Source organism: Somniosus microcephalus, chromosome 6, assembly GCF_052327205.1.
Source record: "Somniosus microcephalus isolate GS21.2 chromosome 6, FLI_Smic_1.0, whole genome shotgun sequence".
Lineage (NCBI taxonomy): Eukaryota > Metazoa > Chordata > Chondrichthyes > Squaliformes > Somniosidae > Somniosus > Somniosus microcephalus.
In genome coordinates, this window is record NC_140992.1 from 45,135,934 (window position 1) to 45,156,457 (window position 20,524).

The following is a 20,524-nucleotide window of genomic DNA, read 5'->3' on the forward strand; positions in this document are numbered from 1 at the left end:
CCCTCCCCCTCCCTCCCCCTCTCATCTCCCTCCCTCTTCTCCCTCCTTCCCTCCCTCCCTCCTCTCCTCCTCCTCTCCCTCCCTCCCTCTCTCCTCCTCTCCCTCCCTCCCCCTCTCCTCTCCCCTCCCTCCCCCTCTCTCCCCTCCCTCCCCCTCTCCTCACCCCTCCCTCCCCTCCCTCCTCCTCACCCTCCTTCCCCCTCTCCCTCGCCTCCCCCTCTCCTCTCCTCTGTCTGGCTATAAAATCAAAAGTTATAGAGCGTACCTACACGCATGTTATATCAAAAGAAACCTTATCATTAGGGGAGTCTCATAGGCATATTTACTTTTTGGTCAGACAAAAATTGTTCGGACAGTATACAAAAAACGTTCAAAAATCCTCAAAACTCCGCTCATTAGCGGTTGACCAATCCTACCTCTCATTAGCGTTGAGTGACGTGATGGTTGACCAATCCTACAGTTCAGTGACCTGATGGTTGACCAATCCGCCGTCTGTGGGCGGGCCTAATCGTGCAGCCTCCCGAAACTTCGCCGCCATTTTTTTCATCCCCACAGCGACAGCACCAGCCAAACAAACCCCCACATTGCGGCTCCGGGAGCGCCGAGGTGAGTTGGAGTCACTTGGGCTGGGCCTCACAAACCGCTCGAGTCCGAGACACAGAGCGGGCGGGGGGAGCGTCAGCGGCCGGCCGTTAACCGCGCCACCTGCGGCGCGGCGCCCTGCCGCACCGGCAGCTCAGCTGTGGGGTCCATCTTGGCCCCAGAGCCCGGCCGGGCCTCAACCGTTAGGCCCCGCACAGCCCACCGCGGCCGGGCTCAATTTCAACGGCACCCGGGCCTGAGGCGCTAGGGAGGGAGAGGGGAGGGAGGGACAGATAAGAAAGCAGGGAGAGACAGGGGGATGCAGACAAAAAGGGGGAGGGAGAGACAGAGGGTGCAGAGAGAGAGACGGGCAGGGAGAGAGAGGGGGAGGGATAGATAGAGGGTCAGGGAGGGAAAGACTGACACAGACCACGGGAGTGGCAGCGCCCATCCGTAAACCGCGCGGCCCAAAACAGCCCTGGCAACGCCGGGCACCCCCAGCTAGTTTTTAGATAAATTAGAACAAGAAACAGGATGTTGAACGCTATTTTTTAAATTGTTTGATATTTTAAAAAAGGCTGTGTGAGTGAGATCCTCTTAAATGATCAGCCACTGTCATTTTAAATATAAAAGTTGTGCTTATGTCAATTTGTAATATACTTTGTTGCAATAAAAGCACATATCATGAGTAAATGGAGTCAATTCCTTTCGCAGAATTATATTTTAAAAAATGGCACCGATAAATTATATCCACAAGCTTTAAGCCTAAGATCTTTCTGCTTGTTGTATATACTTATACAGAATTGTGGCATTACAGATTAAAACTACTATAAATTCTGCTTTCTGTGTTTCGGGTGTTCACCCTCCAATCAACGGCAGGCACCTTCCATTTTCTCCCAAGTATTTTTTTTAAGGTCTTTCATTGCTGTATTTCTTCGCTGTCAAGATGTTGGACAGGCAGTCTCTTTCCAGACCACTGCCAATGCTCTTAGCTGTTTGCTGGGAGGCAAACAATGGTGATTTAGTTACAACACTTCCATCTGCGATTTCTCTTCTTCCCTCACTCAAATGGAAGGAGATGCCTCTCTGCTTGATATCATTCAAATTGGTTAACTGAGCAGAGTGTGTTATTGAATTGCAATGCTTGCTGTAAATTCTTATATATTTATGCTCTTTGCGCTCACGGTGAAATTATCTGGAATGTCACACGTGTTAATTGGGGCCCCCAGTAAAACCCATCATAATGCTGAAAAACTGTGTACAATCAGTGGATTGGTTTTGTGTAGTGTACTGTGACCGGTCAGCCATGGCTCGGTGTGTAACACTCTCGCCTCTGAGTCAGAAGATTGTGGGTTCAAGTCCCATTCCGGAGACTTGCGCGCAAAAATCTAGGCTGACATTCCAGTGCAGTGCTGAGGGAGTGCTGTACTGTTGGAGGTGCTGTCCTTCTGATGAGGCGCAAAACCGAGACCCCGTCTGTCCCCTCAGGTGGGCGTAATAATCCCATGGTACTATTTCGAAGAAGAGCAGGACAGTTATACCCGGTGTCCTGGCCAATATTTAGTCCTCAATCAACTTAATGAAAACCAATTATCTGATCATGATCACATTGCTGTTTGTGCGAGTTTGTTGTGTGCAAATTGGCTGCCGCGTTTCCTACATTACAACAGTGACTACACTTAAAAAAGTACTTCATTGGCTGTAAAGTGCTTTGGGATGTCCTGAGGTTGTGAAAGGCGCTATATAAATGCAAGTTTTTCTTTTTGATTTTCTTCATTGATGCAATGTGTAAACATTCTACAGGCCTATTTCTTCATGCATTTTAGTACACATTTGTATTTTAATGCATGGGGGTGGGGCGTTGTGCAGAGGGGCCCCATATGCGCTTGGTGCCCAGGCCCCAAGAATGATTAATCTGGCTCTGTTCTCACCAACAATGTTTTTGTACATCGGCAGGACAGTTGTGCAAATTTCCTCACTCCGAGTTAGAATGCTCTTCCATTATGAGGCATTTAGGAGCATGAACAGGAACTGGCAAAACTCACTTAAGAAAAACTTTGACAATGTACAGACTTAGTGAACATAACCTGGCGATCGAAAAAGGTAGACACAGACAGACCCGGCTACCAAGAGAGGACAGGATATGCTCTCACTGCAGTCAGGGAGTGGTGGAGACAGAGATGCACTTCCTCACAGCTTGTAGAAAATATCAGGGCATAAGGGAGAATTTCTACCCAAAATTCACAAAAATATGCCCGGAATTCAGAAATTTGAATGACGACCAAAAACTCCCATACCTACTAGGGGAAGAGAGAAATTGCATAACACTAGCGGCACACTATGTTACAGCTTGCCATAAACAGAGGGACAACCAGTAAATATAAGAAAAGAGTATATATAAATTATATGAAAGTATATATTTATACACTCAGGGATATATCTGTTTATGCACTATGGATAGATCTGTATTTTTGTGAACAAACATGAATGTTTTCCGATGCTTTGGCAACATAAGATGTAACTTGTCATCATGCCAATAAAGCGATTTGAATTGAATTGAATTATAGGAGGTAGGATGACTTTTGAGGGATAACTGGAATTTGCACCTAGATGCACTGATGGGGTATGTAATATTCTGCCATTGTGTTGAGTGGGGAGGCACCAAGCGAAGGATGGAGCATCTCACTAAGAAACAAGAATCAGAGGCGAATGGCATGCCTGGGGGAGGTCTCTTGCAGCTGGCTGCAGGAGGAACTGGTGGCTTCATAGGAGCAGACTATGCCGCCCCCCCCCCCCCCACCCCACCCCCAATGGCTGCAGAAATCAGACTAGGCAGATAAAGTGGATAAAAATACAAAAAACCAAAGGGGGAAACTCATCCAGATACCTCCACAGAAATAAAGTCTATTACTGGGAGATGAAATGAAATGCCCTGCTGTATTCCGTTGCAATAAAGTGATTGTAGTCTGTCTTTTACCATATAAAAAATATTTTGTTCGTGTGATACAAGATTATTAATATCTGAAAATTATCTGTTGTCATTGCTGTTTCCTGGAACTCATTTTGATTGCCTTCCAGGGTCGGAGAGAAATTAGCCAGAATTCTGTTTTTTACCTGAATTGGCCTTGGGATTTAAAACAAAATCTTATTTTGCCCCTCTCAGGAAATTACATGGCTGCTGGTAGGGGGAGCATTTGGCAGGTCATGATGCTCGGTTGCAACATGACTATACGGATTGACCAGCTACTATTTCATTTATTTTCTCCGGGGCGACCTCTTTACAGATTCCGACTGAAATTTGGAGATAAATAAAGTACCCTAAGTCCACAACCTCTTTCCTGCCCCTTGACAGAGTAACCTCTGACAGAGGGAGAAACATACTGGAGACCTGCTGGTGCTAAATTTACTACAGTGTTGTCACAGCTACAGGCATTCCCACATTTTACAGGAATGTTTGCCTATTTAAGGAATGAAAATAAGGTAAACCACAATATGGAGGAACGCAAGGAAGCAATGCAAGAAAGCTAGACAAAATAGACTTAACAATTTGTAGTGATATGAATCATTTTATCACCATTCCAGTGATTGTCACTGCTTCGGACCCACTGCACTTACAAGTTAATGAGATAAACCTGTCTCAACCAGACTTAGCTACTGTTATGTTTTTCTAAATGGTAAAAAAGTAGTTTCATTATCTTTATTCATTTCTTAGTGTGTTATCACTTATTAGATCATCCTATAATACACACTATTCCCCAGCTCAGAGACTGAAAGCTCCAAAGTCCTTAACCCATTCTGGCAATGTGCATTTTTAAACAAATTACCATCATATTATCTCTCACCACAGCTAAATTTGCCTCAAATCTCTATCCATGCCATAGTTGATGACTTGTGTTTTGATTCTCCTGTTAACGAAGAGGTTCTCTATAACTCTTATCTTCACACTCTTACTTCTTTATGTCAGTGACCTCCTCAACTTATTACACAAAAGTAAGCATTCTTTCGCTGATAAATTTGGTGTACTTTCACCAACTTACTTCAGGTTGCATGCCCTCAGTGCACACAACCGCCAGTCTGCTTGCACTGCAGTTGCTGAATCTCCATGCTCTTCAATGGCCAATGAAAACATTGCTTACTTAATTTCTTCAATAACACAGTGGCCAGGACTTTCCTTCTTGCCCCTATCCACAATGTAATTGTGATGGGGGCATCCAACTGAGCTGATCCTGGCAAAGATTCCAGCTTAAAGGAGTAAGAAGCCTGCAAGATTGGAAAAAATAAATTCTAGGCTCCAATGAAGTGGCAACATTTACCAATGTAGAACTGTCAATCTATTGGGCTTAAATCTAGTTCTCATCCTGCATGAGCCCTTTAATTTTTTCTGCAATTCCACCTCCCTTAGCAATACTGGATGCCCATTAGAGCACAAGTAGAGTCTAGTATTGCCAAGGCAGTAATGATGAAAAATCTGACTATTGATGATACACTGCCATTACCGCATGATTAGAATACATCCTCCCAAATTTGAGCTGCAGCCTTGGCTTCTGTTGGACGTGATGCCGGCAAATACATCAGGAGCAAAAATAGGCAGGTATCTGGTGTAACGGCTCCCAGCCCAATTTTCTACCCTCACCAAGCCCATTACTGTCCCAAGCCAGAAAGTAAAATCGTGCTTAGTTTCTTCATGCCTCCAAGAAGTTTGATTTTCTCTTTTTCTCAGACACTCCTATTCCCAGCAACAACTCTTAAATTTCTATAAAATCTAATGTCCATGACTTGAATATGGCTACAATATCTGGGGAGGAAGTCTTGACCTCTCAGAATCGTGGACAGGATACAAGAAAAAGCTCGTCATCTGATAGGTGACCCTTCTCTCATGTCTAACCTCCAATCTTTCTCTTTCGGAACTTTTTTCTTATTGTTCTTGTCCACTCTCTATTTGATCAATACTATTAAAGTCAGAACTCCTCTGAATTTTTTTCTTCTTGTTGCTCCTTGGCTGCAAATATGCCATCTTATACACTGTTCCTTTTCCCTGAATATTCGTTGTTATTATTGAAATCAAAATTCAGTACATAATCTCTTCTGGAAATCTGTTTCTGAACCTTTTAGAGAAACAACTGTCATTGTGCTGCACATCTCCAAAGCACCAAGCACTTCTGAACATATTACGACCATATAACCTCTCATCAAACTATGCTCATTACCATCCAATTTTCTCTAAAATTGTTGTATAAGAACATAAGAAATAGGAGCTGGAGTAGGCCATTTGGCCCTTCGAGCCTGCTCCACCATTCAAAAAGATCGTGGCTGATCTTCTACCTCAACTCCACCTTCCCGCACTATCCCCATATCCCTTAATTCCCAAAAATGTATCGACCTCTGTATTGAATATACTCAATGACTGAGCATCCACAGCTCTCTGAGGTAGAGAATTCTAAAGACTCACAACCTTTTGAGTGAAGAAATTTCTCCTCATCTCCGTCCTAAATAGCCTATCCCTTATTGTGAGACTGTGACCCCGAGTTCTAGATTCCCCAGCCAGGGGAAACATTTTCTCAGCATTAACCCTGCCAAGCCCCTTAAGAATTTTATATGTTTCCATTAGATCACCTCTCATTCTTCTAAACTCTAGGGAATGGGAACAAAGAAATGGAATACCAATTAAATACATACTTTGGTTCTGTCTTCACAAAGGAGGACACAAATAACCTCCCAGAGATGTCGGGGAACATAGGGTCTAATGAGAGGGAGGAACTGAATGAAATCAGTATTTGTAAGGAAATGGTGTTAGGGAAATTGACGGGATTGAAGACCGATAAATCCCCAGGGCCTGATAATCTACATCTTAGGGTACTTAAGGAAGTGGCCCTAGAAATAGTAGATTCATCGCTGGTCATCTTCCAAAATTCTATAGACTCTGGAACAGTTCCCATGGATTGGAGGGTAGCTAATGTTACCCCACTATTCAAAAAAGGTGGTAGAGAGAAAACGGGGAATTATAGACCGGTAAGCCTGACATCGGTAGTGGGGAAAATGCTAGAGTCCATTATAAAAGATGTAATAGCAGAACACTTGGAAAACAGTGACAGGATCGGACAAAGTCAACATGGATTTACAAAAGGTAAATCGTGCTTGACTAATCTACTGGAATTTTTTGAGGATGTAACTGGTAGAATAGATAAGGGAGAACCAGTGGATGTGGTGTATTTGGACTTTCAGAAGGCTTTCGATAAGGTCCCGCATAAGAGATTAGCGTATAAAGTTAAAGCACAAGGGATTGGGGGCAAGGTACTGACTTGGATAGAGAACTGGCTGGCAGACAGGAAGCAAAGAGTTGGAATAAACGGGTCTTTTTCCAAGTGTCAGGCAGTGACTAGTGGGGTATCGCAGGGATCGGTGCTAGGACCCCAGCTATTCACAATACATATTAATGATCTAGATGAGGGAACTAGATGTAATATCTCCAAGTTTGCAGACGACACAAAGCTGGGTGGGCGTGTGTGCTGTGAGGAGGATGCCGAGAAACTCCAGTATGATTTGGACAAGTTGGCTGATTGGGCAGATGCATGGCAGATGCAGTATAATGTGGATAAAAGCGAGGTTATCCACTTTGGTGTCAAAAACAGGAAGGCAGATTATTATCTGAATGGCAATAGATTGGGAGAAGGGGCAGTGCAACGAGACCTGGGTGTCCTTGTGCACCAGTCGCTGAAGGTAAGCATGGAGGTGCAGCAGGTGGTTAAGAAGGCAAATGGTATGTTGGCCTTCGTAGCGAGAGGATTCGAGTACAGGAAAAAGGATGTCTTGCTGCAGTTGTACAGAGCCTTGGTGAGACCGCACCTTGAGTATTGTGTTCAGTTTTGGTCGCCTTATCTGAGGAAGGATGTTCTTGCCATGGAGGGAGTGCAGCGAAGATTTATCAGAGTGATACCTGGGATGGCAGGAATGACGTATGAGGAGAGATTGGGTCGATTGGGCATTTACTCGCTGGAGTTTAGAAGATTGGGCATTTACTCGCTGGAGTTTAGAAGAATGAGAAGGGATCTCATTGAAACTTATAAAATTCTAACAGGACTAGACAGATTGGATGCAGGAAGGATGTTCCCGATGGCGGCGGAGTCCAGAACCAGGGGTCACAGTCTAAAGATAAGGGGTAAGCCATTTAGGACAGAGATGAGGAGGAATTTCTTCACCCAGAGAGTGGTGAACCTGTGGAATTCTCTACCACAGAAGGCAGTTGAGGCCAATTCATTAAATATATTCAAGAAGGAGTTAGATATATTTCTTAAGGCTAAAGGGATCAAGGGATATGGGGAGAAGGCAGGGACAGGGTACTGAGTTTGGATGATCAGCCATGATCGCATTGAATGGCGGAGCAGGCTCAAGGGGTCAAATGGCCTACCCCTGCTCCTATCTTCTATGTTTCTGTGAATATAGGCTTAGTTTACTCAATCTCTCCTCATAGGGCAATCCCCTCATCCCAGCAACCAGTCTAGTGAATCGTCATTGCACTTCCTCTAAGGCAAGTATGTCTGCCCTTAGGTAAGGAGACCAGAACTGTACACAGTACTCCAGGTGTGGCCTCACCTGTAGTGCAGTTGGCTATTCATCATTTTCCATTAACTCAGGCATTTCTGGGGCTTGCTCTTGCTTTTGATGGCTCCACCCTTGGTGAAATCAATAATGAAGCACTATCAACTCTGACTTCAACTAGGACTCCCACATTTCCTCCATCAGTAAAGCAGCCTCCATCAGCTCAGTTTCCCATTTTGTGCCAAACCCTTCTGTTCACCTCAAACAAATCAATTCACTATGAGACCCAAGTCTGTTCGAAAATTGATTACTGTTGCCACATCTGAAAAGTTCTTCTCGTAGCTCACATTCTTTGCAGGATATAGGAATGAGTTTTGTAATCTGAGAGCTACTTCTCTCTCGCCTCTAGTCTCCAAACTTTTTTGTCCCTTCCATATGATCATTGCTCCTCTGAATTTTCCTTTATTGTTCCTCCAAAGTTGCAATTACACACCCTCAGTGTTCCACCTCCCTACCCGCTAAATGGGGGGGAATTTTAATTCCCAAAAATGGGTGGGTTGGGTTTGGGTGGGAGGTTAAAGAGTTAAAAGACTGAATCCTGACCCTAACCCACCCACTTCCGGTTTTGACGGGGGTGGATAGGAGACGGGGGCGGGCAGCCAACCCGCTCCCAGGAGGCGGGTTATCTATTTAAATATTATAATGAGGCTGGCGTGCCTCGTGGTGATCCACCATTACAAATTTAACTCTGGCTGGTCGGGTTTCCCAGGCCTTGGGGAACCCGCCAGATAAAGGGAGGTGAGGACTGCTAGATCCAGGAGGTAAATGCCTTTCCACTTAGCTCTTGGATCCAGCGCCGCTGCCTCACTCACCCCCGAGATCGGACACCCTCTGAGGCCTCTGATCTCAACCCACCGCCCCCCGCAAACCCCCCACCCGAAGGCCTCTGATCTCCCCCTGACCACCTCACCACCACTGATGCTCCTCTGGCCCCAAACATCCTTCGGGCCCAACCCCCTGCTCCTCCGACCCCTGACCAACCCCCCCAACTCCCCACCGATCCCTCCCTTCCTCCTCTCTGTGGCCTAGTGCCACATGCCTACCCGCCCGCAGCCAGCCAGCCTCTTCATCTGGCTGGCTGCGGGTGGGAAACAGAGCTTTCAAATGCTAATCGGGCCCTGCCGTTAAACCCGTTTTCCTGGTTTTCTCAACTGCTTTCTAGGCCCCCCTGCTCCTGACCCACTTCTAGATTAAAATTCCAGTCAATGTGCTGAAATCAAGACTCATCACACAACCTCTTAGTCCAACATCGTTTCCCTCCAAGACTGCATATCTGCAGAGCTCCTTACCGTAGACATTCTTTCCTCCTATGTTCTTTAGGCTGTGAAAACCCAAACTTGATGTCACTTGAACGCTACACGGTGATTTTCTTCATCTTTCCTTTTACTCTTTTCAACATTGGTGGTGTCCTCTACTGTAGGCCTTGGCCCTTCATTTCCTTGTAAGGAAGTCTTCCCATGGCTTCTTGTTGTGAAATAATAGCTGCCATTGAGAATTGCTGAGTGAGGAGTCATAGGCTCCATATGATTATGCTTTTTTAAAAATCTAAATCGTTAGCATTGGTGTACAGTTCTTTAATGCAGTGCTACAACTGTTGTGCAATATACTGTATATGTAAATCATACACAAAATATAAATTGTATTACTGTACTGTAAACCTTATTAATACAATTCCTGTTGTTATAAACCTCCCATTATAACAATTTTTTGCCCTGGCCCTGGGAAATGCACTGTTATAATCAGTAGGGGAAGAAAATTCTTGACCACTTTGTATTTCCTCCACAAGCTTGTCCTGAGTGCATCCTACTTTTTATTGAAGTTTTTTAATTTATGTACAGTAACTGTGACAAGAACAGATAGCTCAAAAAATGATCCGATGGTTACTAAGGAGAAAAAGCTCCAAAAATTTTGGTTTAGTTTTGAAGGAACAAATTTATGTCTTTATACTTGTGTTCCAGCAATCCGAGTTCAGCAGCTCTAAATTTGAGGTTGTGCATTGTAGAGGACAGAGTTCCATGCGACAACACTTCTTGGAGAGGAGACAGATCCACAGATAAGTTAAATGGTGTGTGAAGCCCTGTTACTGTATTCTGGATGAACTTTTTGGATTGATCTAGAGTGTTGAGATGCAGAGGCATCATTTACCTGGATAAATGTGGAGATGTGCCTTAATCTTTAATTCTTCCTGTCATGATCTTGCAGAAAATTGATAGTCTGGCTGCTTTCCTGTTATGTATTAGAGGGCAAATCCCATATCCCCATCAACAGTTTTGAAATTTAGGAACAGGGCCATAAAAATTGGAGACAAATGATCAAAATCTGATGCATTTCATTTCACTATGTGTCATAACATGAATATTCCAATAATCTAAGTTTTTTTTAATATCCGTGATTTTGGGCTTCTAATGAGTTACTATCAAAAACTAAAATGTTAACTGTTTTAACTGAGAAGTGTGAAAAGAGCAAATTAAACTCATACAATAAATGGGGGAATAAAGAAAGTGTGTAACTCCAGACAGAAATATTGATGGTTACAGTAATTGTCAAGATATTTGAAAATTTGGGAATACTACTCTGAAGTTGAGACAGCGGGACTGATTAAAACAAATCAGTTAAATCAAGGCAGTCCATTAAAATTATCCAGTGGTCTTAATAATAATGGTTTTGAATTAAATGGGAGCCCTGAAGCCAAAAAATGGTTCTCTCTGCAGCCTGCTACAGTAGTTCATCACTAAATAGATATAGACATTATGGAACATTGGCGATGCTGATTGTGATTTGTAGACTTACTAATAACAAAATTAGATTTTCAGTTTACTATCTTAAGTAAAACACACTGTGTTGATGAAACCTTGGATATTAGCTACCACACAATTAGGAAAAGCTGAACTAATTTTCATCTTCAGATTTAAGTCTGTTCTAAATGGTTTAGAACTGATGCAAAACTTGCCTAAAAAGTCAAGAGCAAATAGCACTCGATTCTCTGGACTAAGTGCCTTTGTGTAATTATACCCAGTACCAGGTGCAGACTCAAATGGGTCATGAGTGGCAGAAGAGGAGTATTGTGTGCAAGTCAAATTTAAAGAGATGCGAACAATGAAAAGATAGTGTTCCAAGGGGAGGGGGGATTTGGGGTGGGGGCTGGCCGTGGAGGAACAAAAGTTTAGAAAGCTTTTGGAGAGCATTTGAAGGAAAATTGAACTAGAGTTCCAGGCATGAGCCTGCAGACGAGTGATGGACCAGCCCAACACCTGACACCCGTCCTCCTGTTTAATGGCTGCTGAAGATGAGATTGTGGTGCTTGCGATGAGGGTTGCCCTCGGTCACTCACGGTACCATCCCTATCGGAAGTGCAGCTAACTTTCAGACCACTGCTGACTGTTACAGTCCTTGTACATACCAGCCCCCTTGCTAGATGGTAGCCACAGGTGTCCTTGCAGGAGACGACACAGCTCTGCATCTGCCTCTTTACTGTCCCAGATCCTAAGAAGACGGGCTCCAATCGTTTTTGCCAGGTAAGTATGCCAGGGCCTACAGAAATGGTTGGTGGCATCTTGCAAGCAATTGGCAATCAGATAAGACTGGCTCTTGATTACCCTGGCATGCCTTACCATATAAAACATGATATACTGTGATTGGGGTGCTTCTGAAGAACCATGCAACAGAACAGTTAGTCAGGCATTCAGATATCATAGTCAAGCAATCGGGGGATATGCTGTTGCAGTTTCCATTGGAAAGAGGAGCTGCCAAACGGAGGTAATTTCATCTCTCTCTGCAGTTATTGATGGGATGGCATGGAGTACCTCTGCTGTCTTATTCAGTAGTTTCGTTCTTTTTACAAACACATCAGCCTGGAGCTTCTGATGGGAAACCCATATGGCCAATACAGGGAGCTGGAGGCCAAAAAAAAATCATTAATGTCAAAGGACCCAGTAATGACCCCAAAACATTTACCTTTGTCTTGCCCTATAATTGACCTCCTACTTGAAAGATCCACCCCAAGCAATGCTGGACACCAGGCTGATCACAGCATGCAGCATTGGCCTGCCAAGCCCCATTTGAATAAAGCTTTTGAACAGTCTAATGCATGCTCCAACAACCCAAGTTTCTGTTTTTATTTCAGATTTCCAGCATCTGCAGTATTTTCTTTTTGTGTTCTGCACATTCTTACTGAAATCTTCCTCAAGACAGCAGCTAACTGTTGCAATAGCAACAATAAGTAATTTCATTTATAATTAGATTAAGTTGTTTTGGATATAAATGGCTCTTCAGCTATTTGATCTCATCCTTCCAACTTCAGTGTCTTTCCATGAACGTCCACCTGAACAGGACAGGACCTTGGTTTATTGTTTCATCCAATGGGCTAGACAAACATCTTTTCATTGATTTGAATGCCTGTTATGCCTGATGGGATTTGTAATTTAATCTGATTACAACTCCTAGCATGCTTGGGGAATATTTCTGTAATGCAAAGCAGGTTGGGTAACAAGAATGTTGAAGACTTTTTCTCCCAAGGTAACCATCATTGAAGTAAAAAGCAAATGTTAAAATATGTTCCGAAGGCAAATTCTCTTCTTAGCAAAAATTAATTATTAATGAATAAGAATACTTTCTTTACAGTAATACCTCTTGTTCACTGTTTTGTTCCAATTTCCATTCCAAAAATGTCAATTTGATGTCAAAGCAGATTGAATGTGTTCAAAAGAAGTAGCAAAAATCCAGCTCAATCTTTACATAGTGTCACGTTCCTCCCGCTCTCTTTCCCCCCCCCCCCCCCCCCACCACCACCATCCCCTTCCCGCCGTGCCAGTCTTTACAAAGAAAGAAAGCATCGACTAATGGAGACACAAATTAACTTGGCCTTTGCTGCACACTGTGTCATTGAAAACTGGACAGTAGGATATTTGTAGGGTTGTTCAGCTATCATAAAAATATATGGACTCAGCTAAATGGCAAAGACACGGCAATAATAGGCAGTGTGGAATAAACCTGGCATATGTTACATTTTTTCATTTTAAAGGGAGCTCAACATTGGCTCAGCTTGCACAGCTTGTTGTAGTTCAGTGGGGTACAACACAACCACCACAGCAATTTCCACAAGGATGTACTGTCTGGGCACTCAACAATAAGCTATTTGTTGGGGCATTATTGCTGATTAATGTCATGTCATTTAATGAATATATGATTTTAGTATAACTATCGCACAACTGAAAAGTCCAACAGAATTAGTATTTAAGTTTTATGTTATATAACTAACAACGATTGTAAGTGACATAGTACATTAAACTGTCCAAACTGCAAATCGCACTTCTTCCCAAACACTGGCCCTTTTGTGAGGTGTATCATTGGGCCAAAAATTCGGGTCGAGGGCTTCCCGCGGGTGCAAGCCCCCGATCTGCACTCACCCTGCGCGCTGACATCTGAAGCCCGGGCCTGCTTGCATTTCCTGTGGCAGGCCCGGTTCAGATGTCAGTGTGCAGTGCTTACCTGATCTAGTGGCGTAGTTAGTGCGATGTGCCAGCTGGGATCAGGTGAGCACTGTACAACCAATTGGGGGAGGGGAAGGTTCATTCATGAGTTTGAGAGTAAGAACTGTCAAAGTCATGAAAACTACGGGGGCCCAAAACACTGTTTAAACTTTAAATAAAAATTTAAAAAACATCCCAATCATTAAATTAAGTATAAATAAATCTCCTGCTTATTCTCTATAAGCTGTAATATCTTAAACTTTTGCAGGCACCATAATCAAAATTAGCATGTCACCAAAAGTGTTGCATGGAGGCTGTGGATCAGAGGCCCAGGAGTGAGCGGGGAAACAGGATTGAAACAGAGTGGCGAAGGAGGGAGTCGAAGGGAAGAATTCTGACCTGCGAAACAGGAAGCCAGTAATCAAAGCAGTAAGGAAGGTGGAGGCTGCTCATGGGATGTCTGAGGAGAGAGCAGTGGACAATGCTGGTGCCACAGGATTGGGAATGTACTTAAAGCCATTATAGCGAATCTGAATATGCAATTGGTTGTTTTTCACAGTAGAAACACTGAGCCAATTAGTAAACTGGAACAAGAGCCTTCATAAAACCTGTCAGAAAGCTTGCACATGAGGCTTTAGACAGAGAAAATTATATTAATATTCATTGTGCTTATTTTTTTTTAAACACACAGTTGAATATATTTCTTAACTGATTTGCTGCCTACCCTGTCTATCCATCCCTACAGTTTGTCTATATCTGAGTACACTGACTCATTTGCAAATAATTTGTTTAACTTACACCAAAGATATTGGTTTTGCGTGCGAAACTAGATAATTCAGATGCCTGTTTTGTGAACTACAGTATGTGGACTTCCAAATTGCAGATTGGGCTGGATGCACCTCAGCCCAGGTCTGAGCTCTAGACCGATTTTGGAAGCGGATTGGGCAGGTGAGTTAAGCACGTGAACCATGTAAATTTTTAAAAGATATCTCTGACTGCTACTGCCCTTCCCACAGCTGATACATCCACCCGTTCTGTAGGTTTCCGTGCATGCATGTTTTTTTTTTAGTTTTCATTTTTGATCCACATTTCTTCAGCTACTTTGTAAGGTGTGTAAAAGAAAACTGACACGTGGAAACAATTGTGATTATATTTTGTTCACCTGTTGTGGTATGAAACTGCCCCTAGTGTAAACGGAAGGCATTGTGACACAGCGACAGCAAGGGCCTCGGATTCATCCAATGTCAATTTCTGCACTAAGGCACTGTTTATTCACTCTTCCTCTCGATCGCTTGTAGACCCACAGTCTGAGCCTTCTTCACTTTCAAGTACTGATCTGTTAACTGCAGAGAAATTGGAGTGGTCAGTGCACTCCAAAACAGACATGCATTTGGAACATGTATTTTCCAGATATACCTCTTCGGTTATTTTCATAAAATTACAGTAATTGGCATAAATTCAATTTTGGGTGGATGGAGAATCCAGAAACTGTAGAAAAGCCTGTACGTCAATGTCTCCAAACCTACATTGATTACAGGCAGTTACTACAATTACTCTCACAGCGAGCACTAAGTGCATCATTATCACAGTCACTGCTTCTTCTAGGTTCACAGGTCAAAGAGTGATTGACTGAAAAAAGTTCATTACTGACAAACAAAAAGTATTTCAATAATAAACTAAATAAATGGCTGAAATATACAGTAACTACATGCTATAATATAGGTAATGTTTTTGGTAGTGTTATTTCAAATAAAAAAATGGCAGACAAAAAAAAGGAAATCTCTTTTTCCTTCCGAATACCATTCAAATTACAACTGTAGTCTGTTCATAATGAACTGTGAACAATTTGTAAACTGCTTTAATTACAGTAATAGAATTAAGCATTAGCACAGCACTTTAAAACAGCAGCTCACTGTGCCGTTGTGATGGGTAGTAGGTTTATACCTATGATCCTCTGCACGCCATGGCCTTGGGACCATTTTATGGGGAGAAAGTGAGTCGCCATCATACACAACCCCACAGGAAGGGAAGGTGAAGAAGACAAAGCTGCACACCCGGACCTCCTGATGGCTAATTTAAGGGTAAAATTAGAGATCTGGAAGAAGCATACTGGAGTTTGGATGGTACAAGGTGGGTAAAAGGAACCAAAATGCTTTTAAAAGAGGTAGTAATCTCCTCGCAACAAAAAAAAGTTCAGTGATGAGAGATATTTAACACCACAATTGCATGGAGCTGAGATATTTGGAGTTGTGCTCCTAATTTCCCCACATGGTGAGTTGCTGATCTCATCTGTTCTTTTTAGGGAATGGTGCTCCAAGGAATCTTGGCCTTCCTCACTGAGGGAAAATCAGTGGGCAAGCTATTCCAACAACAGAGCAATGCCAGTAAGAGGCCACAGGGTGGGTTGGCTTCCTATCCTCTCAGTGAGGAAATAGAGACCTAAAAGGAGACGTGAAAAAACAGTTTGAAATGGGGAATTAAAAAAATATTAAATAATGTTGGAAATGTATTTTCTTTGCTTCAGCTTTGCTTGTTTTAGTGATATTCCTGGGTTGGAAGTATTGGATGAAAATTACAAGAATTCTTCTGATTTACACTCCACTTAGCTGACAAGTCTAACATTTGACACTTGGCCTCTTGGAGTTATTCTTTATTAGTGGGTAACATTTTTATCTATAGGTTTTGACTAATGGGTTTCCTAGTAATCATTACTTTGAATCCTGACACTTGAAAGCAGCTCAAACGCTAGTTTTTCAAAAATCACAATATTGTCATTTTCTTTTTTTTAAACTTCAATATAACATTGTGGTGTTTGGGTTTTGTTCCCACAAGGGCTGCATTTCATCTGTAGCGAATGACTGCAGTAGTGTTGTATTACATTTCACCCTTTGAGCACTATGTTATACTACAGCGTGTGAAGAAATGCTAAAACGATTATTGCTTTTAGTGGGAGCCACCCAACTGTCACATAATATCTAGATCATGCTTTGTGCTTGTGCATTATAGTGGCGGATAGTTCTTTAATTGTCTATTTACATATGATGTGGTTAAAAACTATAAATTAACTTAAGTAAGTAGAACCCTTCTTGTCACTGTGCCATATTGCATTCTAACACTATCTGGTACATTGTTTATGCTAAGATCCACTGCCGCTATCAAGACTCAGTTATCTACTGCATGTAGGTGGATCAAGGGGAGCTGCCATGTTTATATTATGCATATCAGAAACAAATGCAGCATACATGTGCAAGCAACGGGAACGGTAGCATAGTGGTTGTGTTACTGGACTAGTAATCCAGAGCTGTGAGTTCAAATCCCACCATGGCAGTTGGGGAATTTAAATTCAGTTAATTAAATAAAAAGCTAGTATTGGTGACTATCGGATTGTCGTAAAAACCCACTAATGCCCTTTAGGGAAGGAAATCTGCCGTCCTTACCTGGTCTGGCCTATATATGACTCCAGACCCACAGCAATGTGGTTGACTCTTAACTGCCCTCTGAAATGGCCTAGCAAGCCACTCAGTTGTACAAAACCTCTACAAAAAACAATAAGAATAAAACTGGACAGACCACCTGGCATCAACCTCAGCACGACAACAATACACTCAGCCCAGTCGACCCTGCAAAGTCCTCCTCACTAACATCTGGGGACTTGTGCCAAAATTGGGAGAGCTGTCCCACAGACTAGTTAAGCAACAGCCTGACATAGTCATACTCACAGAATCATACCTTTCAGCCAATGTCCCAGACTCCTCCATCAACACCCCCTGTCCTGTCCCACTGGCAGGACAGACCCATCAGGGGTGGTGGCACAGTGGTATACAGCCGGGAGGGAGTGGCCCTCGGAGTCCTCAACATTGACTCCGGACCCCATGAAGTCTTATGGCTTCAGGTCAAGCATAGGCAAGGAAACCTGCTGATTACCACCTACCGCCTTCCATCAGCTGATGAATCAATGTTGAATACCACTTCGAAGAAGCAAGGGCACAGAATGTGTGCTGGGTGGGGGACTTCAATGTCCATCATCAAGAGTGGCTCGGTAGCACCACTACTGACCAAGCTGGCCGAGTCCTGAAGGACATAGCTGCCAGACTAGGACTACTGCGACAGGTGGTGAGAGAACCAACACGAGGGGAAAAACCTACTTGACCTCATCCTCACCAATCTACCTGTCACAGATGCATCTGTCCATGACAGCAGTGACCACCGCACAGTCCTTGCGGAGAGAAAGTCCCGTCTTCACACTGAGGATACCCTCCATCGTGTTGTGTGGCACTACCACCGTGCTAAATGGGATAGCTTCAGAACAGATCTAGCAGCTCAAAACTGGGCATCCATGAGGCGCTGTGAGCCACCAGCAGCAACAGAATTGTATTCAACTACAATCTCTAACCTCATGGCCTGGCATATCCCTCACTCTACCATTACCATCAAGCCAGGTAACCAGCCCTGCTTCAATAAGGAGTGTAGAAGAGCATGCTAGGAGCAGCACCAGGTGTACCTAAAAACGAGGTACCAACCTGGGGAAGCTGCAACACAGGACTACATGCATGCTAAACAGCAGAAGCAGCATGCTATAGACAGAGTGAAGCAATCCCATAAGCAACGGATCAGATCAAAGCTCTGCAGTCCTGTCACATCCAGTCATGAATGGTGGTGAACAAATAAACAACAAACTGGAGGAGGAAGCTCCATGAATATCCCCATCTTCAATGATGGCAGAGCCCAGCACGCGAGTGCAAAAGATTAGGCTGAAGTGTTTGCAACCATTTTCAGCCAGAAGTGCCAAGTGGATGATCCATATCGGCTTCCTCCTGAGGTCCCAACCATCACCGAAGCCAGTCTTCAGCCAATTCGATTCACTCCACGTGATATCAAGAAACGGCTGAGCGCACTGGAAACTGCAAAGGCTATGGGCTCCGACAACATCCCAGCTGTCATGCCGAAGACTTATGCTCCAGAACTAGCTGCGCCTCTAGTCAAGCTTTTCAGTACAGCTACAACACTGGCATCTACCCGACAATATGGAAAACTGCCTAGGTATGTCCTGTCCACAAAAAGCAGGACAAATCCAATCCGGCCAATTACCGCCCAATCAGTCTACACTCAAACATCAGCAAAGTTATGGAAGGTGTCATCGAGAGTGTCATCGAGAGTGCTATCAAGTGGCACTTACTCACCAATAACCTGCTCACCAATGCTCAGCTTGGGTTCCGCTAGGACCACTCAGCTCTAGACCTCATTACAGCCTTGGTCCAAACATGGACAAAAGAGCTGAATTCCAGAGGTGTGGTGAGAGTGACAGTGGCATAGCGGCAGTGGATCTTAGCATTTGACCGAGTGTGGCATTAAGGAGCCCTAGTAAAATTGAAGTCAATGGGAATGAGGGAAAACTTGCTACTGGCTGGAGTCATACCTAGCACAAAGGAAGATGGTTGTAGTTGTTGGAGGTCAATAATCTCAGCCCCAGGACATCACTGCAGGAGTTCCTCAGGGCAGTGTCCTAGGCCCAACCATCTTCAGCTGCTTCATCAATGACCTTCCCGCCATCATAAGGTCAGCAGTGGGGATGTTCACTGATGACTGCACAGCGTTCAGTTCCATTCGCAACTCCTCAGGTAATGAAGCAGTCCATGCCCGAATGCTGCAAGCCTGGATGACATTCAGGCTTGGGCTGATAAGTGGCAAGTAACACTCGCACCACACAAGTGCCAGGCAATGACTATCTCCAACAAACAAGAGCCTAACCACATTCAACAGCATTACCATTGCCAAATCCCCCACCATCAACATCCTGGGGGTCATCATTGACCAGAAACTTAACTGTACCAGCCACATAAATACTGTGGCTACAAGAGCAGGTCAGAGGCTGGGTATTCTGCGGTGAGTGACTCACCAAATCCTTTCCACCATCTACAAGGCGCAAGTCAGGAGTGTGATTGAATACTCTCCACTTGCCTGGATGAATGCAGCTTTAACAACACTCAAGAAGCTCACCACCATCCAGGACAAAGCAGCCCGCTTGACTGGCACCCCGTCCACCGCCTTAAACAATCACTCCCTGCACCACCGGCGCACCGTGGCTGCAGTGTGTACCATCCACAAGATGCACTGCAGCAACTCGCTAAGGCTTCTTTGGCAGCCCCTTCCAAACCCACGACCTCTACCACCTAGCAGGACAAGGGCAGCAGGCACATGGGAACACCACCACCTGCAAGTTCCCCTCCAAGTTGCACAGCATCCTGTCTTGGAAATATAGCGCCGTTCCTTCATCGTCGCTGGGTCAAAGTCCTGGAACTCCCTCCCTAACAGCACTGTGGGAGTACCTTCACCACAAGGACTGCAGCGGTTCAAAAAGGTGGCTCACCACCTTCTCCAGGGCAATTAGGGATGGGCAATAAATGCTAGCCTTGCCAGTGACGCCCACATCACAGGAACTAATTTAAAAAAACTAAATTTGTTCCAAAAAATCATCACAAGAACCAGCTAGAAGTGGGACTGAAGTGACAACTTTTGAAAGGAAAATACAACCTTGGGCCTATTGAGTCCAATTTACTTTTAGTGTTGGTCATTATTTTGGGTGGAATAAAGCATAACCTCCTTTTCGTTATGTCATCGTTTTTTTTTAAACTGTTAATTTCATTGGTTTTCAAACTTACTATTTTTCTTCAAAAAAAAAAAGCATTGTGACCTTTTGCAATACTGACCATCTTGTGTAGTATACTGATCCATTTCAGGTTTTGTATCTGACATTGACATTGTCTAATCAAGGACCTGAGTGATTGGATGGAGACAGCAAGAATGGGTTGACCATCTAAATAAGTGATCAGAAGGGAAACAGAGGGACAGAATCCAGTTAGTACAAGCTGAAGTGGTGA

At 43.8% G+C, this 20,524-nt stretch overlaps 1 long non-coding RNA gene across 1 annotated transcript in view; it reads left to right on the plus strand.

Moving 5' to 3' along the window:
- LOC147115671 (uncharacterized) overlaps positions 1 to 10,436 on the plus strand; it is a 166,227-nt gene extending 155,791 nt beyond the window's left edge. Inside the window, exon 5 of the long non-coding RNA XR_015078661.1 lies at positions 10,137 to 10,436. This is a non-coding gene — a long non-coding RNA (uncharacterized LOC147115671). The remainder of the gene's footprint in view (positions 1 to 10,136) is intronic.
- Positions 10,437 to 20,524: the final 10,088 nt, after the last annotated feature.